Raw genomic sequence first — 25,362 nt, 5'->3', positions numbered from 1 at the left:
TCCTTCTTTTTGAGTGATTTCAGTGTTTTGATGGGGTTTTTTGCCTGTTAAAATGAGAAAGTGGGTAAATGTTTTGGGGCAGCATAAGTTTATGTGCAGAGAAAAGTGTTAAAATTATCAATTCTACCTAAGTAGATGGGGCAGGCACGCTGTCAACCCTTGTGGTTTTAGCATGTTTCTTCCATGCTTTCAGTATTATGAAAATTGTCTGTGGGATCAAAATGAGGTGATACAAAAAGGAAAATTATGCAATGTCCTAAAACTCTGCATAGGACTGAAGGGAGGGAGTTACCCATTGACTGCTTCTCCCCTTAAACTTACATCAGTGCATTTTCAGACAGATTTTTTTGAATTAGTGGCATCTCTGCATATGTCTTCTTTACTCAGTGAAACAGCACCTGAGCTTCTCTGTGATGTCCATATTTCTGTATATATTCAGCTTCCTGAAGAAGAAAAGCATCCCTCTAATAAGCACAGTTTATAATGAGTTTAGTGCATCCTCTGAAGAGTTCAGTCTGAAATTACCCTTGCCACAGGCTTTTATGTTGTGCATTTGCTTAATGCACTTTGCTTTAAAAAAAAAAAAAGAGGAGAAATTTTTAGGAGAGTTGTTGAATTGCCACTTTGCTTAGGACATGTGAAAACTGGAATTTTATAAGTTGTTTTTTAGCACAAGCTTTATTTCTTCATAAGTCTCCTCAGAAAAATACCTTTGTTAGTTCCTTGCATACCAAATTGACAAAGGTTAAAATGACTGAACCTCATGCCTTCATTCCATGGATTTCTTACAATTCCAACCCCAAAATGTAACATATAAAATTCTCTGATTAAGAGTAATATGTAAATGACACAAGCTAAATTCAAAATCCTTGGAGGAAGGAAGTGGCAATTGAAAGGGATGGTTCAGTGCCTGTAGACAATCAAAATAAACTATAAAAAAAATGAAGGAAAAGAAAAGACACCAACCAAACCCAAGTCTCCCCTGGAAGGGCTCTGCGACATGAGCTGTAACAAATATTCTGCATATGTCTCCATTTTGTCAAATCTCATTAAAGGGGTTTCTTGCTTTATGCCAATTGAGCTGTCCAAAAATCATTCATCATTTTAGTGTAAAAAAAATCATGCAGTTATTTAAATAATATCATATTAATGTTAAAGTTCAGCTGTCATTTAATAGTATGGCTTAATCAGACATAGCATTTAGGAAAAATAGTTTTTTCGGGCTTTACTTGGCTTTCAGGTTGGCAGATTCAAATAAGGATTTATGAGTTTCTAAACCAATGTATTCTTTCCATGTTTATGCTTGAGGTACCCCAGCCTTTTTTGCAGCACCCTGTAGTCTGTTATTTTCAATAAAATAAAGTATCTCCTCATATTGTGTTTGAATACATTTGCAAGTAATTTGGAGAAGCTGAAACAAAAACATATGCTGTAACCTTTGACTTTGTTTTGTGTTTGGGAATCACAGTTAGGAGTCCTAGTTTATAAGTGTTCCATAAGCCAAATGAAAAATACAATCTTTCTGAAATATACTTGGGCTCTTCTTTTGAGACAAAAGGATTATGTAGTCGAACACCACGATGGCATGTTTCTGAGTGTCAGAAAGGCACTGGATTTCCTTTTCCTTCAACAAAAGTGCTGAGCTGAGTCACCCATCTGGATGAAAGGCAGGTAGGATTTAAGCTCAGTTCAGGTAAATGTGCCAAAAGCAATGCCAGCATAGAAGCTGTTTGCAGTAGACAATTCTCAGGATGTTGCTTAAAACCACATAATTGACAGACCTACCGTGAATATAATTTGTTTGTGACTGTTGGGTTGAAAGGTCTAGCATTATCCCAGCCTCAGCATCATCCCAATTTGTTTAGTTACAAGAATAATCATAAAATAAAGACGCCAAGAAATCAGCATGTATTAGATAAATACAACTGCAAGAAATAACTAGCACAGATTGGCAGTTGTGTCCTAATTTCTGCATACTTCAGTACAAACTACACAGTGTTTCACATAATTACTGGAACCAATAAAATAAAACACTGGAGGACCATTCTCCACATCGATATTATACAGAAAAGGTAATGTTAAACTGAACATTGCTCAATGTAGTTGCTATTCCCACGATATGTATTTGCTGACATGCTTGAAGTGATATGCCATGCTAACACCCTGTGCTTCAAATTAATGCCTAACTCTTTCTAATTTTACTGTCTGGGAAAGGTAAAGCAGCATCTCTTTTGAATCTGGCTGAATATATTAAGGGATCAGGTATTTTGATAGCCAGAGGGCTAAATTACTGCCTTTGTATGACCTAAATTCCCTGGCCATGTGTTTGTGCATAAAATGTTCTGGAGATGGAGAATAAAAGCAGGGACAGGTTTTGTAGGTTACCACAGCTCACTAAGGAAATCAGTGGCATAATAGGGACAGGTCTTCCTATCCCAGTTTGCTACTCCAGCAGTAAGGTACCCAGCCTTATGTTTTGGCATTTGTTGTCTCCCTATATTTTGGGTATGTGGGTAAGAGTATTTTTGTAATAAGTACTTTTAAATATTCTCACATAGAAATGACCTATACACTCATGATTTTTTTTTTTTTTCTGTAGCAGCTACTTAGGTTCTGCTATACTAATACATTCTTCTTATGACATGACGACTAGGATCAGGGGGAATGGCTTCAAACTGAAAGAGAGTATGTTTAGATATTAGGAAGAAATTCTTTATTGTGAGTGTGGTGAGGCACTGGAATAGGTTGTCTCAGGTCTCTCTCCCTTGGCCTGTACACCAGTGTCAGCTGGGGAGCGGACAGTGTGCTAGAAAGAAGTAGAAAAGAATGTGTTCTGCAATATCTTCAGGGTTTTGCCCATATCCTAAGCCAATAGCCTAGAAAAGCTTATAAGAAAAGAATTTGGAAAGTCTCCAAGCCACACACGGCCCAGTGGGAAACAATCAAACCTAAAAGTAACCAGATAAAAATTTCAGTAGATTTGAATCTTTTTTCAATTAGCAGATAAGTTCTGTCTACCCCCCTTCGAATTGCGGGAAAATACTTTAGAAGAATAGCTGCTACACTCCAGAACAACTTTTTATCCTGTCTGTTTCACTGGGAAATTTTTATGCCAAAACTACTCTTTTAGTCTTCAGATTTCAGTGTTCTGGATTGTTATCGATGATGTTTTGAGAAGCTTATGAACACACCTGCATTTATAAAAGAGACTTTCAAAATTTGATTCCCAACAGGACAGAGACACTACCTCTGTCTGATAGAAATGAAGCAGTAAGGGTTCAGTTCAGCTCTCAGGTAGTAAGTTATGTGACTTGCCAACATCTGCATGACTGCAGTCAAAAATGGAATGGTAGTTCTGGTCAAGCTTCTTCAATCTTCTTTCCAGGAAAATTCTGGGAGTCCTGCTTCTTGCATCACTGCTAGTCAAAGTTTGTTCTACTTTTGAGCTCCAGGATATTTCAGACCTTGCAGTTATTTTTCAACATTTCACAGAATTGTAGCACAATTTAGGTTGGAAGGGACCTCTAGAGATCATCTGGTCCAACCTCCTGTTCAAAGCAAGTTTTTTAGAGTAGGTTGCTCAGACTCTTCTCCAGTCACATTTCAAGCACATCCAAGTTTGGAGATACCAATGCCTGTATGAACAATCTGTTCCAGTAGCAGCTGAAATAAGCAATTATCCAGGTGTCTCACTGAAATTTCCCATCATCCAACTTGTGTCCATTGCCTCTGGTCCTAAACAAAAGTGATTTAAATCATGGTTTTTAGGATTGGCCTTCAGAGTTTGGGCCTGGATTGCAGTTTTTTTCTAGTACAGCTTCAGCAGTGGTGATGTGGTGGTCTTTGGGCTGAGGTGACTCTCAGTGTAGGGCAGTTCTTTAAGCAGGGCATGGGGTGCTCTGCCTCCCCCACTGACCTGGGCCATGGCCATCCAGCAGTGTATGCACAGGACTTCTTATATTGCTTTATCTCACTCCTAGAGATGTGCAGAGTTAAGGATGTCTGTTTTGTCTCCTTGCTTGGCTAAAAACCCACATTTCCATATGTTAAGAACAGCAGCAGGGACAGTGATGTCCGTGTGGACACAAACCCAAACAAAGAGTGAGTGTTACCACTGCCTTTTTCCCTATTTCCCTACCAATCTCTGTTTCCATCCACAAAATCCCGTGACAAAAAACTGATTTTCTTCTGAGCTAAAGCCTGTCTCAGTCATACTTGGCCATGACTGTTGAGTCTCTGCAGTTTCCTGAAGGCAGGTCTTTGTATCACCGATGCAGAGTGGAGTTTAACATACAGCTACATTTGCCTTGTTTTCATGCTAATAGAGGAGTTCCTCTTTCCAGGATATTTGGTCTCAAGCCAAAAGAAGTTTGAGAAGAAATTGTTTCAGCAACTTTTTTCGTACCTATATTTCTATTTTTACTTCAAGATGTATTTCTACACTGAAAAATGATTGAAATGGTAAATCCTCTAGCAACATGTCTGCTCCATGTTGAATATTTACAGCTGCAGCTGTTTACTTCAGTAATTTAAACCTTGATTTGGGAACATATTTAAGCATATGGTTAACTTAAACCAGAGAAGCAATTCCCTTAAATTGAGGGAGACTGCATAAGGGGAGGAGTAAGTGGCAGAATGATTCTGGGTCATCTCTTGGGGCAACACAGCTTTTATTGTGCTTCTTGCAAACCATGTCCTTAATATTTCTGTTGTTAACTGGAAGCCATAAAATACACATAGGGTATTTTAGTGCTTGTTACTGTCAGTATAATAACTTTTTTATGATTTTTCTGACTTTCAAGCATTTAATATAGTTACTTGATTCTTATATTATTGTACATTTGTGTTTTGTCATGCAGCTAACATTTATTAATTACAAAGTGTTGAATCTTTTCAGAAGGAAACTGATAAACTCTGTGGTGCTGTTAATCACAATCTAGTCCTTGGATGAGGAACATACAGTTTGTTATTCCAGATTAAACCTTGGCATTAATTAGTACCTAGTCACTCCTCACTTTGAGTCTGACTTTAAAAAGAAACCTTGTTTCTTTGTTGAAGTGATGGACAAAACATCTGGAAAACATAAATGTGTTGTCAGCAAAATTCCCAAGGGTGAGCATTCTTCATCATTAGGAGTACAACCAAAAAACAGGAAATGTACCTCTAGGTCTGAGCAGCAAATATTTTAAAATAGTATGGGACAATGTGGGCTCCCTGTCCTTAGTGTAGGTATGATGTAATCCAATACATGTCAGATGAATTTCTTGCTTTTAATAATCAATGGAAAACCATTTTCTAAACCTTACTCATCTTTCTTAGACTGTGTTGTGTGCTGTTTCCACAATACTTTTGAAAAATCTTGCCCTACTTTCATTCAGTGTTAGAAATACTGTTCAGTTCATGCACCATGGAGGGTGCAGAAGTCTTTTGAGCTGCTGCTTAACCACCAGCATCAGAGTACATGGAGAGTTTCAGGCCAGAGGTACTGAATGCGTTACAGAAAGGGACCAATTTCAACATTGCAGGCATGTAGTTGGGATTAGTTTAATGCCACCATAGCCTTTGCAAACCTTCATCTCTAACCACCTAAGTGATACAGACAGAGTTAAGTTTTCCAAACCTGGAAGAAAAAGATCATCATGATTGATCTTTACATCTAGTAACTTAAATGCATAGGATAAAATAAGTCAGTGTTTTAATCTCCATGTGCCCCAGGAGCTTTAGAAGGGGATGTCCCTCATTCAGTGAGGTAAGAGCATTTATATGGTAGCATTGTTTTATTTTTCAGATTGTTGGAAAGCTTTATCCACATGTCAAGCTGCCTATACTATATCCATTATGAGCAGGGTTCTCAGCATTCTTCAGACCATATTTCTAATTCTCTTTTTCCATTTCTTTTTGAAGTGTACAATGGTCTTTGTTCTGTCCCCTCCATTCCCTCTTTTCTATCATCTGGAATTGCTATCTCATTTATTCCCCTTCTGTCTACTCGTGTCCAGCTGAACAGCTGGTAAGAACATTAACACACAGTTGTGTTTCTGCAAGAAAGCAGGATCCCAATGGATAATTTTCCTAGCTAGTCCTAGACTGCATATACCACCAATGTAAAGCATCGTGATAAGTAAAGTATCATGTAACCCTTTGTGGTTGTTTCCTGTACTGGGATATGTTGGCTACCATTAAGCAGCTAGAGCCTAAAAAGGTTCAGAGTGAAACAAAAGGCATTTCACAGTCAGCATTGCCATGTCTGAACCACAACAGGTATCCCATGACATGCTTCCGTGAGAAGCCATGTCTTATATCAGCATAAGCAGGGCAGGGCTTTCCTGCAGTAGTTACAAGGAGGTTCCAGTAGGATGAGTTCTCTCTGACATGATATTCAGGAACAGTGAAGGTAGTGAATGTATTTTGAATATGGTAGGATTGTTTATGTGAAGGAGATAAAAAACTGTTAGCAAAAGCTGACATTGGCAATTGCTGAAATAACTGGGGACAACTCTTGAGAAATCAATTAAGTCAAACTCTTTAAGGCCAGTAATTGATTGGGGATCATGTTTTTGACACCACTCACACTATAACTGTGAAAGAACAATACAGGTTGAATTTTACACATTCCATTTACTGCAGAGTGTTTGAGCCATAAATTACTAAATGTAACATTTTCTGAACACTATGTATGATATCTTGCAACCTGGATCACTTCATTTTAATCCATGTATTTACCAAAGGAAATAGAACCAACTTGGAAATGATTTCAGAAAAGTTCCTCCCTTTGTGTTAAGGCAGGATTGACTGACCCTGTTTTAATCCTGACAGACATTTGTTTGGCCTGCTCTTCACTGATGAACATTCCCCATCTCTTCAGTCAGATATTTCCAAGTTTTCCCTAACGTTTAACCCAAATCCTTTTTCCTGGTTAGACAGAGATCTTTTATGTGCTGGTGCATTTGAGGAGATTTCTGGTGACTTGTGCTGTGGAAAGAAATTTCTGCTCAACTTTTCAAGAGTTAGAGAGCATAAATAAAAGTGTTCAGAATTAAATTAGAGTTTCTAGTTTTCATCAAGCCAAGCCTTTTGATGGGATACAGGAATGTAAAAATGGAAGACTTGGATGCTGTTCTAATAGGCAAATCCTGGAACCTCAGCCTCTCCAAAGAGTCGCTTCATGTGTAGGTGTCACAGAGCTTTGCAAATAGAGACACCAAAATTAAATCGTTCTCATAAGGTTGCATATCTGGACTAAAACTAGACTGTATACTACGCTGACTAAAAGCAGCATTTGAAACTCAAAATCTACAAAATACCAAGATTTAACTTTTTTGGTGGCACTTCTAAACACTTAAAGAAAAAGACAGCAATTGTGTCAAACAAACATCATTTTAACTTATTTCTCCCACCCTTGCCCATAGACACACCAGTATTTTGGACAGAGATAGTGTTTGGAAACAAATGGAGGAATGCAAATTGATTTGCTTAGTCTTCCATCAGGTAAAAGACCTCCTTTGTGTGTTCTGATTTCCAGTGGCATTTTGCACTTTTCTTGCCACACTTGATTGAAATTGTTGGCTTTTAATAGAAGCAAAGTTAATTTGGCTTTCCAGCATGATTCTGATCACACACTAAGGACTTGATCTTTAAGAAAACAATGAAGTCATCAAACTGATTTAAAACTGCTGTGATATCAGAATCTTGTCCTTATTAGCTAATCTTTTAGACTAGATCATTTTCAATCTAGTTCATAGTAGCAGGTCAGACTTTTGGCTGTGCTCAAGAGGCATAAGAGATTAAGTTTCAAACAACTGGGAAAAGGAAAACTCAGCTGAGTACAATTTCTGTTCAAGTCAGTCAGGGATGTCCTACCACAAAACCCAGGATCTGAACCTGCAAGTCATGGTTGTGTGGGTAGTTTGCTCATCTGTAGCCCTAATGTTGAACAAGGAACTCTTTCAGTTTGAGCAAAGCTTGTTTGGGGTGGGTGGGGTTTTGTTGTTGCTGTTGCTGTTATTATTGTAGTTTTACAAAGAGGGCCATAAATTATGACTTTGAGGGATCACTCAGAGTTTGTTGCAGATAAATAAGTGGTGCTGTGGGACAAGACCAAAACTGAGGAAGAATTTTTATCCCTGTTAGCATGTAATATGTTGTATTGGACCTTTAAAACTCTGCAGAAGAAATGTTCACACATCACTAACCTGCTGAGCAGCTCTCTGAAGAATAACAAAGTCATGAATGAGAAAGTGTGGCCATACAGTGAGAGATTGTTTAGTCTACTTGGTGGTAGGAAGGATGAAAATTTCCTGATTCTGACTGGCTCTTAAACTAATATGGAAGATCCAACCCAAGCCATTCTATGGTTCTGTGACTTGATTGAATCTAATCAAGAAGGCAAAGAAAAGTCAATGTGGAAATGGAGAAAAATGGGAAAGACGGAGAAAAACTATTTTTCCATAAACACTGGTATTTATGTTCTCTGCAACATTTGTGTAGCTCTAAAATAATTCATGCAGTATCTCACTGTGTGGCATTTATTACCTCAGAGCTCTTGTTTAGCTTGGAATTTGCTATATTAACCAAAGCATAACCTAGAAGGTTTTTGTAATATCTGTGAGTTAGAGCAAAGTCTTCATCTTTTCTTTTACTTATTTAGTAGATGTACTGATAGTTTAAGATTACAACACTACGTTTTTTTCTTGAAAAAAAAAGGCATCTTAAAGTTATTTTTGCACCAACTGCCTGCCTTCCTCCTGATAAAAATGCTTGTGCAAGTGAAAAAAAAAACAAACCACCGTTGTTTCTCTGACATGCTTATCATGGCCGCAAATAATGCGTTTAAACAGGGAATTGTTTGAGAAACATGATTCTGAGTATGTCCAATCTTGCCTAGATGTTGGGAAGCATATGTTCTACTTTATCCATGCCAAGAAACTTCCTTGCTACTGTCTGTAGCCGCTGTATTTTTCAAATGCAGTTTTCAGCGTGAATGGCACACACGTGTTGATTGTGAAGGTAGCATTCTTTCAGTACGGCCTTAAGCTAATTACTCTTAGTGGCAGTGGGGCTTTGTACCTCATTTGTGAACAGCTATTTAAGCTACTACACCAGTACAAAGCAATGTTTCACATTACCAGTTTACCAGACTATTACACCATTGTGTTTTTCCACTGTAGGTGGATGGAGAATATGAGCCATCTGTTTTATTTAATGATATAATCAGTAAACAATATATGCACTTTACACATTTGGTTATTAAAGATGCCCATATTGTTGGACTCTGTATTTACATTGTAAATTGGCGTATTCACACATCGGCTTGTTCTGGTGTCAAAGGCTTGCTGTGTTCATAAGCTGGTACAAAGCAAGCTCAGTAACTGCTCAAACCCAGTGCAGGTGGTCGAGCTAGTTGCCACACAGATCAAAAGTCAAACAACTGTGAATCTTCCTTTGAAAAGGCATTTAGAGAGACAAGGCTGGTCTTATCTTCACAAACAAGAGAGAGTTATAGATATACATCATGAAGTTATGAGAACAAAAGGGGGTTTTATAATCACTCTGCGTCAGAAAATCCAGTACTGCAGACTTTTGTGAAGACATCTTTGAAATATAAAGAACATCTTATTTTCCTGGACAAAATTTAAAGGACTGAGTCTGAATTATTAAATACAAGATGGTTCAGTCATTTCAAAACTTTGGAGACAAGAAGTTGCTTTCTCTTACAGTTGATATAATTTAATTTAATTTTCAGCAAAGCTTCAGCAGAATGAAACAGACAGTAACAGCAAAGCCCAATCTTATTCAAGGGATAGAGGTGAATGGGTATATTTGTGCTAGAAACAAAGGAAATTGGTTGATATTTCAGTTTCCCCAAAGTATCCGTCATGAGTGCCAAAAAATAACCACCAAAATATATTAAAAATTCATTTACAAGTAAAATCTTGTTTGCTGGCACATTTTTAAGGAGGCAAAAGATTTCACAGTCCTGTATTCAAACAGTAACGTTCATTTTACTTAAGATGCCCAGGATTTGAGATCGTTATTGGAGGACTCAGTCTTGCTTCTCATTGTGTTTTATGAGGAAATAGAATTGGGTTTATCACCAGCTGAAGGCCTGGCTGACATTGATGGTAGGCAGGGAGGGGAAAGAGCTTGTGGAATTCGTGTGGCTGAGAGTGAGTTGACAGGTCCACAAGGCTGAAGGAGTCTTGAGCTTCACATCACAGCGTGGTTCCTGTTCATTTTGATTTCTGTCCTACATAATGCAGATGTAGTCAGAGGCACTAGGGGTATACCCACTAACAAAGTGTGTCTGCTGAAGTGTGTTCACTTTCCATTTACTCCTAGAGACATGAGGAAATAGCTTTCAAAGTCTTTAAATCTATTTCAAAGACAAGCTAATTATATTATTGGGGTTTTTTTTAATCTTGAGGTATGAAGAAAGATTCTTTTACTAGGACCTTTTTGTGCTGGCATGGACTTTAGAGATAAAGTATTTTCAAGTGCATGAGCAAAGAGAAGAAAACATGTCATTTTACGAGCTATTATAGATATTTCAAAATATATATTTTCATAGTTAAAATATTTAAAATTGTACAGAAGACTCAGCTATAACTATTCCTTTTATAGTCTTTTCATAGGTATTTCATGTAAGTTGAATATTAAGCATTGGCATGCTTCCATAGGCTTCACAATGTATTGCCTTTTGATTTTGAGATATTGTGTAACTAACTTATTCCTAATCTTATAAAGGGCTTGAGGTTTTTTTGGTTTTGTTTTTTTTTTTTTTTTTTTTTTTTTTTGCCATCCCAATCCAGTAAAAACAATCAGAAACTTGGCTACTGATATTTGATTCTTAGCTTTGTCCTGGGTATATCTTGGGTAACTGTGACCACATCTGTTTCTGTGCATCTCTAAAATGAGGATAATGTTCCATATCGCAGCAAAGCATTCCAAGAGCAAATGCCCTTAATTAATCTATGCATGGTCCTCACATGACCTAATGAGAGTTTGTGAGTGATAGACTGACTGGTAGCAGTGCCCATCCTGATTTGGAGTCGTGGCTTAAATGGATTTAAAAGGGGTGAAAGAGAACCATGGGAAGAATTTAGGCTAGAGGGGTGTGGAGTATCTGATTTCCCATAATAGTCCATTACCAAGTACATACCTCATCTCCTCAGCTATTGAATGTAGCTAGGAGAAAGAGGAGGTATCAATTCTTTGCTATCTTCTCCAGATATAATCTTGAGGGCTACAGGTGACAAGCTTGTCTTATGTTGGGTGACATTTTTGGTTTGTTGTAGACAGAAAAGAGTATTTGAGTTGGTTCAACAAATAGAATTAACACATCCTTGGAGACATAATGATGAAGTGTGTATATATATACACATATATATATATAAATATATATATGTGAGCAGTAATGTTAAATTTTATGTACTAGCCCAGGCAACTTATTCCTTATCAATCTCTCCTTACTGCTTCTGTCAGAAATTATGTTCCTATAGCTTGCTGCGGACTGCGATGTATTATTGCTGGCTGCTCTCAATCTGAAGTCAATCAGGACTGTGCAAATGTCTGTTAGGTATTTTAGGGTTCCTCAAAGCAGAAACAGATCCTTACAAATGCAATGTTTTACGATTTACTATCACAGCACTGCTATTTCCTTGTCAAAGGAGGTGTGGAGGAGAGACGTGTAGGCTCAAGGATGAAGGTAGACAGTTTCCCTGGCCAAAATTACCTTTGTCACCATAACCTCTCACCTGTGGAGAAATAAAAAGAAACGTAGTTTGTTACAGAACATGGGTGGGGTAAAGCCATGGAGATACTCTGGGAATACATAAAAATTCTATCTCGTGTAGTAACTCAATGACCAAAAACGTACTAGTGAGCCTTTGAAATGCCAGTATTTTACTGGCAACTCCTTGTCCAACTCCTGATTAAAAAGAAAATAAAAACATGGATTTCAATTGCATTTTGTTGAAATATCCACTGAAATGATGGTGGTCTTAGCTGTAAAGTTAGAAGAAAGGTTGTTAGACAGTTTGTGTAGCAGGCACATGTGGAAAGCTGGAGTAGAATGAGGTCTGAATGTGGTATCTGGTAATGATGCTGTAGAGTGTCATTCTCATGAAGAGTGTTCTTTATAGAACATCTCTTGTGCTGGTGCACTTGGTTGATCATATTTTCATGGCCATCTTTGCATAACTGGATAATTAGTAAAGCTCTACCAGCAAGGAGTAAGAGAATCAAGCTCCCACATGCCAGTTCCATCTGATGATTCCTCTTTGAGGAATCTAAGTGATCAAATGAGATGAATCATTTATAATTCTTCATGCAAGGATTGCTCACAAGGAGTTAGTAAATTCCCAGTGTCCTCTTTGGAGTAAGATGGAATATTTGGAATTATATTATACTCATATATGATGTTACACAGCTAACACGTGTAGTATTGTTTTGGAAGAAATTTCACAAACATTGTTTGCAGTGCTCAAGATCCTTAGCAGTCAACTAAGGAAATAGGGATCTCATCTCAGAGATGCTCACTGTAAACAGACAACACAGGTGGAGTAGGGAATGCTGAATGAACCCACACTCTTTTTCAGGCATCAGTTTTTGTATGCTTACAATTCTGTTCTTTGAAATCAGTTGAACACTTTGTGCCCAAGGGCTTGTTCTCTGAATCTGGGAGGAAGAGCAGGTGCTCAAGATACCACAGAAAAGCTGTTTTATAAATGCAGAGACTAGCTTACCGTACAGTTTCTGTTTTGTCCTCTTGCTCCACTGACCCAATTAAATACAGGTTTAATAGGAAAATATTATTGTGACTGAGCTGGATAATAGAGATTGGTTGAGAGGGCTCTTAAACTTGGCCCTAAACTATTGAGTTCTGAGACTCACTTCAGTTTGAGACCCACTGTACCCTGCTTTCTTTGATCCAAACCCTGAGAATATGTATCATCACTTAAAGGAATGAACTGCTTTGTGAGGAAGAAGCCAAGAAGTGGCCCCAGAGAATGCCTTCCCACATGGAAAGCCACCACCCCCTGATTTGATGGCTTGCATGCTAATGCATCTTTCAAGGGGGCCTCTTTGTCCCGCATTGTTAGTTATTTGGCTCTTCTTTTCTTTCAGTCTTAATTGTCATTAGTGTGTTGCTTTTTTTTCTCATAAAGTCATCTGGGGAATACTAGTTTATTGCATATTGTTGTGTTTGTCTAAATACAATTGCACAAGCTCGAAACTTAATCCTTATAATCTTTCCTACTAGGGAGAGCTTGAGATAAATACTGTTGTATGCTTGGTGGGAGTGGGTCTCGACTTTTTGATCATCCATGTCTAAATGTTGAGTAATACTAAAGGGAAAATGTTCTCAAAACATTCCTTAGATGATTATTAGATTATATTTTATGTTTGATAAAAACTGGAAAATTGTATAAATATTTGCTTAACATCCCACCCCTTAAGCAATTTATTTCTTTTCTGGCCTTCAACCCTCTTGCTCAGTGAAATTATATCAGTCACTTTCTGTTTATATTCAGTTTCACTTTGCAGTTTTCATGCGTGTGTAGTGCGATTCCCCACTGCAGAAGCATATTTAAATAATAAGTGGGGAATAAAGAGAAAAGAAGGGAATTTTTTAAAAAATATTTTCTAGTGTCTTCCCACATTTTAAAAGTAAACAAGTAGCTATATTATGCTGCATGCATCTGGTGTGCTAATAACTAGTGTTACGAGAAATTTAAAAAATTATTTAGTCCTGCTTTTCTATAAATTGTTTGTCACACAGTAAGTTTATACATACTATGTTCCAGTGGCTGCTGTTAAAATCAGCCTTTGGCAAAAGCAAACACGTGATAGCTTGTTCTTACAAGAGGAAATCGCTTTTGCATCCTGAATACTATGTGGTGGTTCAAGTTTTCTGGAAAGAGCCAACTTTTTCATATAGGCAGCAGTCAATGCTCACATAGGTCAACTGTTTGGCTGTTTTCTCTCATCTGAATTTTTCATTTTGGATCAATATAGAGAACGAGTCTCAATATCACAGACATCAGAATGAATGCTAGGTCATGTTTAGAGCTCGACTAGATGGGAGGAGGGGTTTAGGGTAACATTGTATTAGGGGGAAAAAAACACCAGGGTCAGTAAATTAATTTTAAAGTTTGCAGACACACCTCTGCACCAACCAGCATTGAAGCATTTCTGTTGTAAGTGCAAAATGGTTGTTTTAGATGCAAGAAGTCCTGGAGTTTCTCTTGAGTCTTCTTTCTCTTCCACCATGTTTTTGCAATTAAATACTGGATGAAAATTATTTTTCCTTTCCTTTTGTTTTTTTGTTTTGTTTTAAATGTGTAGCAGCTGACTTTTCCTCTGCTGGCTCACTGGGGCACAGAGACAAACCTCTTTTCAAGGAACAGAGTTCCAACATTGTTGTTGATTATTTTATTGGGAAACCATTTCTGTGGCAAGGCAGGCTCTCCAGCTCCTTGATGAAGGGACAAAAACATGAGATACAAGTGTTTTAGTCAAATGTAAACCCCTTTTCTCTGTAATGTGGATAGACTCACAAAGAAAGTAGACATGGAGACATGCATGTCCTCATCACACTCACGAAGACCTGAATTTGAAGAGCAGCCAACCCGTGACAGACACTCCTTTGGGAACACAAGTGGCCTTCTTCAGAGTGTGACCCATTCTTGGTACTTTCCACAAAGTTGCAGTTGAGATCTGCTGCTCCTTGTGGGACAAAGAGCAAGTTTGCTTTCCAAGACCTCTTTGTCCTTCTTTTTTCTGGCTTACCCCATCTTATTTACCCAAAGTTTGAGTTGCATTTCTTGCAGGAGTCTTGGGCTTCTTCTCCATCCCCTTCTGTGGTTTCCACAGCCTGTCATTTGGAGATGGTTTTGACATCTTTTGACAAACATATTCACTTAGAATCACAATGTGGTTGCTCTGAAAAAAGGCATCATTTCTTTTCTTCCTTCCTCTTTATGAACTGGAGATATAGTGTGTAAAAGCTTGGTGCGAGTTCACAATAGCACTTTGTCCTCTTTCGCATCATTTGCCAAATAACTACTGTTGTGGCAACAGCTGTAACCAAGCATGGTGTCAGCTCTTTTTGCCATAACATGACTGGATGTCAATAATTTTAATATAATGTGAAACATACTCCCAGGCTGTGCAATGAGGCATCTGATTATTAAATTGCTTGAAATGTCATCTGGGTTTTTTTGGGTTTTTTTTTTTTTGCATCAATTCAGGTCTCAGAACTGGACTGTGTTGTGATTAAAAGAAAAAGAACAGAAATTTCTCTCATTATAGTAAGCATTTCCAAGAAAACTCTAACCCTGAAGCAGACAGCTCTGCTCTGCTTACATAGACAGCAACAGCAAAGGCTCTGTGAAGGCTGTAAGGGGTGGAGGTTATAATTGTGTCTCCCAGTTGTTTGCTGCTCTTTACTGCAGCACTTTCTCCAGTGACAATAAATGCTATTTATTTTTAGGCTTCTTTTTCTGAACTACTTATAAAAAGTGAAAGGTAGGAACCTGGTGAAGCATTTGCTTTTAATACATTGCTTACATTGTGCTCCAAAGCACAGTATTCAGCGTTCTTATTAATGATTGAAATGTTAGCATTTAATTGTGTATGGCAATTAAAAAGCTCAACATTACTAGTTCTTGGGCTGAGTCCATTAATACAGCAAGTATTAGTAAGAAATATATTGAAGAAGTTGAACAAGGTCATAAATCTTCTGTGTGCAAAGAGCACCTAATGCTTTTTTTTCCGAGCCTCTAAGAAGTAGTTTAAAAAAAAAAAAAGAAAACAAAACCTTGTGAGATGAATAGATAAAAGGCTTTCTTGGTTTAGTTATGTCAGTTTGGCTTTTTCCTGTAATTGCTGGGGTTGTTTTGTTCCTAAAGAGGGAATGGATGCCAAGCTGAAGAGGTAATTCCTGAGTAGTGTTTCAAGATATTGTGAAAGTTCTCAACTTTTCTGTAATAAGAAAAATAACATTTCTCTAATGATGTCTGTTTATTGCATATTGTTCTTCTGTGTGCAGTTCAGTGCAGCTGGCAGCAAGTACTTGAGAGCAACCCAGGGCTGAGGAAACAGCACAGGGGAACCTGAGTAGCCCCAAGTAACTCAGGCTGCGTGCGCTGACTCCTCGGGGTGCTGTCAAGCCGCCCTTACCTGACGTCACCGTGGATGAAATCGAAAGAGATCATTTGCGTTTGATCCCAGGTGTCTTTACATTTGAATCCAAACAGGAAAAAGCTCCTGGCAGCACGAAGCTGGGTTGGAGGTGTTGATTCTCTAAACATGTCCGGATGTCACTCTCCTTGCGTCAGATGGGCTGGCCGTGGGGCTTACTTTCCTTTTGTAATCTTGGGAGTTACTTGCACAATGAAAGGTTCAGGTTTTTCTGACCTGTGAAGAGTTATAGCAGAGCTCAGTACTTGTAAAGTATCATTACATGCTCAGAAGTAAAGAAATCTTTTACTGGGGAGGAGCTCAAACCAAAACCCTGAGTGTGGATGTTTCAACACCTTGGAATCTGTATCTGCATCTGAGTTCTGCAGGTTACGTGTGCCATTAGTGCATTAAACCAGTGTATGACATGGAAATTTCCCTAAAACTTAGAGTATTCCAGGTGCAGTATTTCTGCAGGCTCTGCTAGACCATTTCCAAGGGAAAATTTATTTAATTTAATATCAAGCCAAATCCACTGTACATCTTCAAGTCTCAACTGTTTGAACATGGGCAGAACAGAAGCAGCACAAGGAGAAATAATGGGGTGTTTCCCAAATCAACTTCTCTGACCCTTAGCTCAGGAAAAATACCAACCTGAAGAAGGAGAAGCAAGTTCTGTCTCTAAAAGCACACAGGTTTTGCCTTCTCTAGTGATGCTACAGTCATGGCATTTTAAAAGAGTACAGTTGTTTTCAGTCCAAGAGCAAGTTGACTCTTCACGCATAGTTGACACTTCCATTTAGGCTGACAAGGGTAAATTTTAGGACAAACCACAGGAAATGGCTTGGAGAGGTGAAGGATATTAAGAAAATACTATACTGCTGCTTTAGAAGTAAAATGAAACACTTTAAGCTCTATTTTCCCATAAAATGTTTAAATCCATTGTTTTGATAATTTTTTTGCAAAAAAATATTGCAACTATTGAAAACAAATGTGCTTCAAAATATATAGTTGTTTTTATAATTTCAGACCAAGACAAGTCACAGGAAAATCCTCTTCTCATGGAGGGTAGCTTGAGGTTTTCTGAAAAGACATTTCTTTTCTCCTTCTTCTGTCCCCTCGCCCCCTGGTTTTGTACTAATTATGCCCCCTTTCAAGTATTGCTTTCTGTGTGAGCTTTAAGAGTGAAGATTGTTTGACTTTTTGCTTATGGAAGAATCTGCTTTAGCAGACACAGCAATAGGAACAGAAATAGCACTTTCAAAGCTGAGGGACTGTATTCACTTTGGTATGTAGAGAATGGCAACAAGCAGTCATTAGGATTGAGAGAATTCTGTTCTTTCTCTGGCTCTCTGCCCCTGTTGCAAGATGAGCAAGGGCTGACCTGAACTTTTGTTTGTTTGTTCTGCTGTGGGGTTAAAGATTCATGCTCTCCACCCCACCTCCACCAGCGCCCCCCCCCCCCCGGCCCCCCATGTTTATTCGGCTTTTGTAAGGGAAGGAGGAATTCAACTTCTGTGAAGGAAAAAGAAAGATCCTTTCCTTATATAAGAAACAGATGAATAAGACCTGAGGTGATAGATTGGTTTTTTTCCCATCTTCTTACCTGTAAAGAAATACAATATTTTTAGGGTAAGGGATGAATGTGGAAAGCAATGATTGAACAAATAACTTCTTTAAGGCCGGTGCTAGAAACACTTGCCAGTTATAGTAATGTCAGTTGGAGGTGTGATTTTTGGCTGTATGTGTTTATTGGCAAAAGCCCTAGTGTAGACATGGTTGTACCCCGGGAAAAAAGAAAGCTTTGGCCAGTATATTCTATTTTGCTTGGGGAGGGTATAACCTCTAACAATAAAAGCTTTTTTTTTCCATCTGGTAAGTTGCAACTCCAGTAGAAACTAGTGCCAAAATAGTTGTACTGTTGTAGTGGCAAATCTTTTTCATAGACTGGACTTCTGAGTCTGCTGTCCTAACATTAGCAACTGTGCTCCTGTTATTGTTAATTTTAACAGCAGCAACATCTGAAGGTGATTTGAGTGCCTTAGACTTTGTGGCATTGTAATGATCTTGAATTTACAGATCTGCATTTCATTTAATCCCCATGCCTAGGAGAATTGCAAACAGAGTTGCACTGGACTCCAGCATTTGCATAGAAGACTTTTCTTTAGAGTTCTCAAGTATTACTCAAGTAAAAAGGCCCATGTGTTTTGCAGAGGTCTGAAAGCAACTGTTTATAGTGCAGAGTTCTTCTAGGTCTAACACAGTGTTCAGAACTAGGTTTTGCAGATTTCTGTAGCAATTTTTTTCTTGACTTTGGGATTATGGAGGAGATGCAGTCATGACCTTGTGGGACTACATAGTCTTATGTGTGATGCCACAGGTCTTTCATGTGAACTTTCCTTTTCCTCACACATTAGGATGAGACAGAAGTAATTTTTCCTAATTCTGGAGCACACTGCATCAGCCATCTTCAATACATGCAATCAGAAGGGTTAAATACTCCAGGGAGACACTCTAAATATTTAAATATTCCAGGCCCCAGTTTCATGTCACAAGAACATTTCAGCTATTTTGTGATCTCTCCAGAGTGCTCTCACACTAGGAGAGCAAAAACAGTGCTGTCCTCAGTACTGTTAGGGAGGTGACCCCTGGAGATGTGCAGTCTGCCCCCAGTGATCAGTATCTGCTCATCTCCCGCTGGTATCTCATGCCAAATGACTTTTATAAATGAATTCTGACACCGCAACCTTGATTGCTCAGGGTTTTTTTCAGCCTAATACTGCATCTTTATGATATGGTACAAGTCAATGTTCTGGTTGTTTGGGTTTGGGGTTTTTTATTTTTGCTTTAAATTACCTCTGACTTCTATGGGTCTAAAATACAGCCAGTGCTGGATGCTTTTGGAAATCCTGCCCTTCAGCTGGTTTTGGGTTTGTTGGTTTTTTATGTCCAGTGTAGGACTCAGTAGTATGTGCTGGCATAACATCTCACTGGAGCAGAACAATGATTTACTGTGCTGATTACTGACATCACAAAACCACAGACAGTAATCTTGATCTTGGGGGCAAAAAAAAATAAACCCTAAACGCTAATTTAGGACCTATTCAAAAAGATAGTTTCTGTGAGGCTGGTAGGGCAAGAAAACTGAGCATGTCAAGTTTGAGAGTGTTTACCTTTCTAAGGTAATGCTCTTCCTAGTTTTTTTTTATAAAAAGAAGGGAGAAAAAGGAAATGCTGGGGAAGGTTGGTCTTTGGTAATAGGTACAGACATCTGCAGCTGTACTTTCAGTATTGCTGGTCTTTCAGCTTCACAGCTTATCTTCTTCTAGAGTTTAGAAACATGAAATAAGTTAAAATCAATAGGGTTTTAGAATATTTGGACTTTGTGGCATTTTTTTCTTTGTTGCTCTGTGATTTGGACAACAAACATTGTGAACTGAGTAGCCTCAGTTTGTTAATCTCTCCCTTGGGTGCATCCTTTCTTAGTTCAGCAAAAACACAAACAAAAAATCTACTGCATGTGGTCAGTGCTCAGTTTGCTTGGGCTCATGTGTCATGTTGAAACCAGAATATTTTCTCTCCAAGACAAGCACAGTCCCTTATTCTTGGTAAGAATTCTCAGATTTCATTCTGGATTTTAGCTGTTAACCCTTTGTCATTCCAGCTTTAAAAAATCAACTAAAAAAAAATATCATAGATATATAAAGGAAATACGTGTTGTTTAACATTTTGCTTGTTCGAATAGCTGAACTGCATTTCTTCAAAGAGAAAAACACCACAAACAAGCAAACCCCCCAAGCAAGCAGATCACCTAGCCAAAACCAAAACAGAGAAATTTCCTTCTCAAAAGTGCAGATTTCAAGAAACTTTTGGTAATGAACTATAAACAAGGGGTTAAAATGGGGACACAATTACGTCTGATTCTTCAGTGTCTGCATCCCAGTGCCTTAGGTACTTTGGCTGAAAGCAGAAACATAAAAGACTGACCAAATTCTGGCATTTGCAGCTTCATTCACAGTTCAAGTGAGTTGCTTGCAACTCTCTGCCTGCAAATGACAGGGTAAAATCCAGTCTGGAATGAGAGCGTTCCTCCAGTCCTCTTGCTGTAACACAAACTCTCTTGGGGCAGTTGTACCACTAGAAATCTAAAGGGAAATTAAACAAAAATAAAGCTTATTACAAATACATATTCTTAGGACACCTACCAGATGAAATTGTCATGTGGCAAATTTTACCTTGTGGTGTGTCCGTTACCAGGCGAGCAACAAGAAAGCTGGGCAAAACTATGGTTTCTGGAGGAATGTTTAATTGAAAGCTTTTCCCTTAAAAATATCATCTTTCCAGAAATGCAGATGTGCATGAGAATCCTATAGGGATATTGGTATTTGGCCTCTAGGATTTTAACAGTCCTGTTCCCAAGGTTAACATAGAGTGAGAGCCAAATTTTATTTGAAACTATTATAACAAGGCAGATATGGAAGCTCGTGGAGTATTACATTGCAAATCATATGTTAAAGAGAGACACATGGCTCTTGAGCTATAAAATGAGAAAGGAATGATATTTAAAAGATATCTTTAACCACTTGTTTTACTCATTAATCTGTGGTTCGGAAAGCATTATTTGCAGAAAAAAAATGCTACTATGGGATGGTTTCTGAAAAGAAAATAAATATTTCAGGCACTTTCACTGCGAACATAACTGTGTAACAATAGCAAAACAAATACTGATGGTGAATAACGTTTCTATGAGTGAATGTGTTGAACAGCTGCCACTTTCCACCCTTGAGACTTCTACATATCTATGTTGGATGAAGTGATTCCTGTAGCAGATTTGTAATACACTTTGTGTTGCAGTGGGGTTAAAGGCAAGAGCTGAATTGTGATACTGCACCTTAATGTGGATTTCATTAAATCAAGGGAGAATTCTGCTATTGGCATGACAGAACTGCTGCTTATCAACAACACAAAAAGGTCTGAATATGCCTCATGGCCAAACTCCTGACCCTGTGCAATGCCATCACCACAAGGTACTGTTCTCTTCCACCCAAACTCTCCCACATGTGGAAACTTTCACTCTACCAAGTGCTCACTGGCAAACACTGTCCTGTCTCTCTCCATGTCCCTGTGACAGTGTTGTCCTTACCTGCACCTTCTGAAATTACATGAGGTGTTCTCAGATATTCACAGTCCTTCTGAGATTCTTGTTTCTTACCAGATTTTTATAAAGAAGACGGCGTCACACCTTTGAAATTAGTACTCAGGGGTTTATCAGGAGAATGATATGACTCAGATGTTGCCAACTGTGTCAACTCATGGTCTAGATATTTTGTATGAGTGGGTTACGTTCTAGTAGCTAAAGAAGCAAGCAAGCCACTGAACCTGGTAGATACTCATTTTTAAAATCATATTTGAGGGTATGATATTTTGGAGAATACAGAAATTCATCTAGACCGTGAATGACAGCCTGGGACCAGTTGAATGAGGGGATGTCACAGCCTTCAGGGTAACTGTTACCATGGCTTGGGCCCATTCCTGACGCATTTGGGTAAATCCCAATATGAGACACCCCTGGGCATTACTGTCAGGGTGTGGGCCAGGACTCTGTCTCCCAGCTCAGCAGGAATTCTGCCTGCACAAAGCCCTTCTGTTAGTGGCAGTCTGCCTTCCTGGTGCGTGGGCTCTCAGTGTGCGTTTATGTGCTCACACTTTGGATGAGTGACTGACTTTAAAGACCCAGGAGCAACTTGTTGGCTGCCAAATGGGAGACCTGGTAGTTGTTCCTGCTGCAACAGTCTCTCTTTGTTCTGCAGGATGGTACCACAGCAGATCACAAAGTTGCTGAGGGGTTGCGTGGGGCTTCCTACTCTTCTAGGTACAGTGGCATAACAGCTGCCTCTTGGGTCTGAAGCTTGCCTCTTTGTTAAAAATAAAATCTGCTTAAGTGTCACCCTTTTTGAAAGAATTCTTCAGAGTTCAAAGTAAATTGTCTCAGGGATGATGATAATCATTGGCCTTTAATTGAACTGTGGGGCTTCAAATGTAGAAACCAGTTCATGGTTAATCATTTAAGTTCATCAGAAATAAGATTCAAGTCAGGGCAATTAGACAATTGCTTCATTACTCACACTGTCTAATGATGTTTCACTGATCTTTCACAAATGATAATACAGTAGATGAACTGTGCAGTTTAAATTATTCCAGTTTTAGATAGTTGAACAGTGACTTACCAAAACTGTTAATAGAAGTTATTCAAGATGTGCTGTCTAAATCCTTTCCAATTAGTGTTGAGGTCTTGAAGGGCCAGTCTTAGCTTTTTATTAATATGTTCAGTTTATTAATGTATTTTTTTATATATGCATAGTGCGACTGTCTGGTACATCTCAAGATGTTGCATAATTATTATCCTTTTAATTTGTGTTACTTGGGTTTTACTCCTTAGTCTTGCTTAAAATTCAGAAATATTTCATAGCTTAATAACTCATTAGAAAACTGTGACATGTACTGGAGGTTACCTCAAAGGCTATCCATATTTAACAGTAAACTTGAGATAATTCATTGGCAGGATGACTGTCATTGACCACTTTAAATATTTCAGGTTGTGTTTTGACCTTTTGCCTTACATTTAAACCATATGGAGAAACTGAACAGATTGTGTACAAAATTGGGATCTTTGCCAGATGGTTATGGCATTAGGAAACAACGAAAAATTACTACCTGATAATAGTACTACATATATAGTTTATTAAATATACACTTCTATTTTTTTTTTTTTTTTTTTTACTTTACTGTGTTTTAAATATGAGTCTTCCCCTTCCTTATTAAAAAATCCCTAATAAAAAGATTTGCTTCCGGTTTTGGAGGAACATCTGTGGCCAACAAATTATTGCCTAAATATGATTTGAAATACAAATCAGGTTTTTGGAAAACAGGAGTAATTAAAAATGCTAATGATGATTTTCAGGTCTTTCATGCTTTTAGCTTGCCACGTATAAAAAGGTATTTTTTTGGATGCTTGAAGTGATGTTCTCTTGGGAAGCTTTTTGCTGGGATCTAGTGTAGAGAAGCAATAGTGGAGGAGAAATTGCATCCTAGTCACAAAATAATCAGAAGATTTAGGATGGCCTGTTCAGTTTTGATGGGCTTTTCTCGAAGGATGTCAAATGCCTGTGTGAGTCAACTTTCCTGTGAAAATGCAGCATGTCTTTAGTCTCTGACTTTTCACACTTTTGTCAGATCGTCTACTGCTGACTTGTAGAGGTTTCTTATGAGTGAACAAAACTGTTAGTGGATACACAAAGTTTCTCTAGATTGGCCATGTGACAGATTGTTTCCCATTCTCTCCCTGCTGAAATCCATGAAAAATTTTTTTTCACTGAGTTCAGATGCAGTTTTGGAGACAGAATAAGCATGTTTTAATTAGTTTATGTCATAAAATGTAAGCTGTCATACTGCATTTACTAGGATTCCACAGATTTCCATTACCATCCTGTTTTGATTTAACTTGGTAATTATATTTATGAAAAAAGGCTCAGTGATAAGCTACCCATACAAAAGGCTAATGATGAAGATGGATGGAAGGAAGATGGGAAAGTATTTCATTCCCTGGCAAGACTTCTGTATTGTTGACCTTTGTGCAGACCATCAGCCTTGAATCTGTCTATTACATACCCTTTCTTCCCTTTGGCATAACTTGGTGTCTCAAAGGATCATTAGGTTGATTAGTGAGTCCAGAACAGTTTCTGATGTGCTTCTCATGCAGTGCAACTATCCTTCACACAAGGCTGGAGGTAACTTTGAAGGATGTGGCTTTGTTTTCAGCTGCATGATACCTGCAAAGAAAACTAGCATGTTACTGCAGTATTTTAATACAGGGAACGCAGCTTGATCCAAGTTCCCCAGATGTTCCTGTGGACAATTGGTGACCCACAACCACATAATCCACAGTGTTTCTGAGCTGACAGTTTGATGATAGATGTTTATTGTCCATGGGATGTTTTGAGACCAGGCAGTTCTCTCTAGATGCTAAATGTTGCAACTTTTCTAAGTAGTTTGTTATTTTTGAGACTTCCCCAGAACGGATGCATGTATTTCTAGTCAGATATAGCAGTGTGTGCAGGTATTCTTTGTCACAGCTGCCTTTTCTCTCTGAAAGCTTTTACCTTACATGAAAATGCTTAGAATCTTCTTTCACCTTTGAAGTCAATTAACTAATTTGTTCCCAGGTGGGTTGTGCATCTCCCTGGTGCCTCCCATTCCAGGATCTGCACGTGTCCTCCTGTCCTTCCTTGCACTGCTGGTCAGAAAGGCCCTCACACCCTTTCCCATGCAATGCCAGAAGCCTTTGGGGAATGTTATTGCCCTGATAAGGAAACTGAAGAACCACTTCAGGTCTTGTAACTCATGATAGCTAAAAAGCTTAAGACTACCCCTGAGTATTGGTTTCCAGTGCCATTGTTTCTCTGGTGAAGCCTAGAGTGCAACATGTTCTCAGCATCATGTGCAGTGGTACTGGGATCTGGTCATATTGTGCAATGGCAAGTTCTTACAGTAGTGAAATTTGAGACATCTCAACGGGAAATGTTGAGGCCCCTTAATTCTTCAGTACATGGCTCTCAAAGGCCTTTGCGGACCCATTTAACATGTTTAGCATTAAGTGGTTTTTCTCTTACCACCTGTAGTTTGGTTTGCATTCCTCTCACCTTTCCTTACTGCTACACTAGTGCCAAGCTGTTTCCAGAACTGATCTGCCTCAAAGACATTTTCTTTTAGGTTTTATTCTAAATAAGTACAAGAAAGGTCTTTATTATTTGCAAATTAAAAGCATATCCTGCGTTTGTCCTTCACATGAAATTTGGCTTCATTTTAGGCAACAAGTCATAAGTAATGAAATAGAAGCTGAAGGTGCTGTGCTTCTAATTTCTGCAAGACTAAAGATCTTGTTAAATGAAGCATTTCTACTACAATTAATAAAGCTTTGTTTAGGGAAAGATAGAGGGAAGCACTCCATTTTGTGTGTAGTGCATCCACATTGTAGCCCAAAGCTGTCCTTAAAAACTAGAGCAAAACTGGCACTGAACTTTCCCTGATTGCTGAAGCAGTCCAAGATTTCTGGCTGGCTGTGAAGCTTTTCCTCTATTTATGCTATAACTTGGAATTGTTTTCTAACCATTTCCTCAGTAA

General features: G+C 38.4%; 1 protein-coding gene and 1 long non-coding RNA gene across 5 annotated transcripts in view; one reads left to right on the top strand and one right to left on the bottom strand.

The window, feature by feature from the left end:
* VTI1A (vesicle transport through interaction with t-SNAREs 1A) overlaps positions 1-25,362 on the top strand; it is a 258,892-nt gene that overhangs the window by 162,317 nt on the left and 71,213 nt on the right. The gene's annotated exons all lie outside the window — the stretch shown is intronic.
* LOC109146348 lies at positions 9,679-24,006 on the bottom strand. The gene is made up of 4 exons (XR_002048329.3): positions 23,851-24,006; positions 20,170-20,327; positions 16,183-16,419; positions 9,679-11,753 (listed from the first exon to the last, which is right to left on the bottom strand). It is a non-coding gene; the product is annotated as an uncharacterized LOC109146348 (long non-coding RNA).

The sequence above is a fragment of the Corvus cornix genome, chromosome 6 (genome assembly GCF_000738735.6).
Source record: "Corvus cornix cornix isolate S_Up_H32 chromosome 6, ASM73873v5, whole genome shotgun sequence".
Classification (NCBI taxonomy): Eukaryota; Metazoa; Chordata; class Aves; order Passeriformes; family Corvidae; genus Corvus; species Corvus cornix.
Note: the sequence above shows the minus strand (reverse complement) of the source record. Positions and strands in the feature narration are given on the sequence as shown.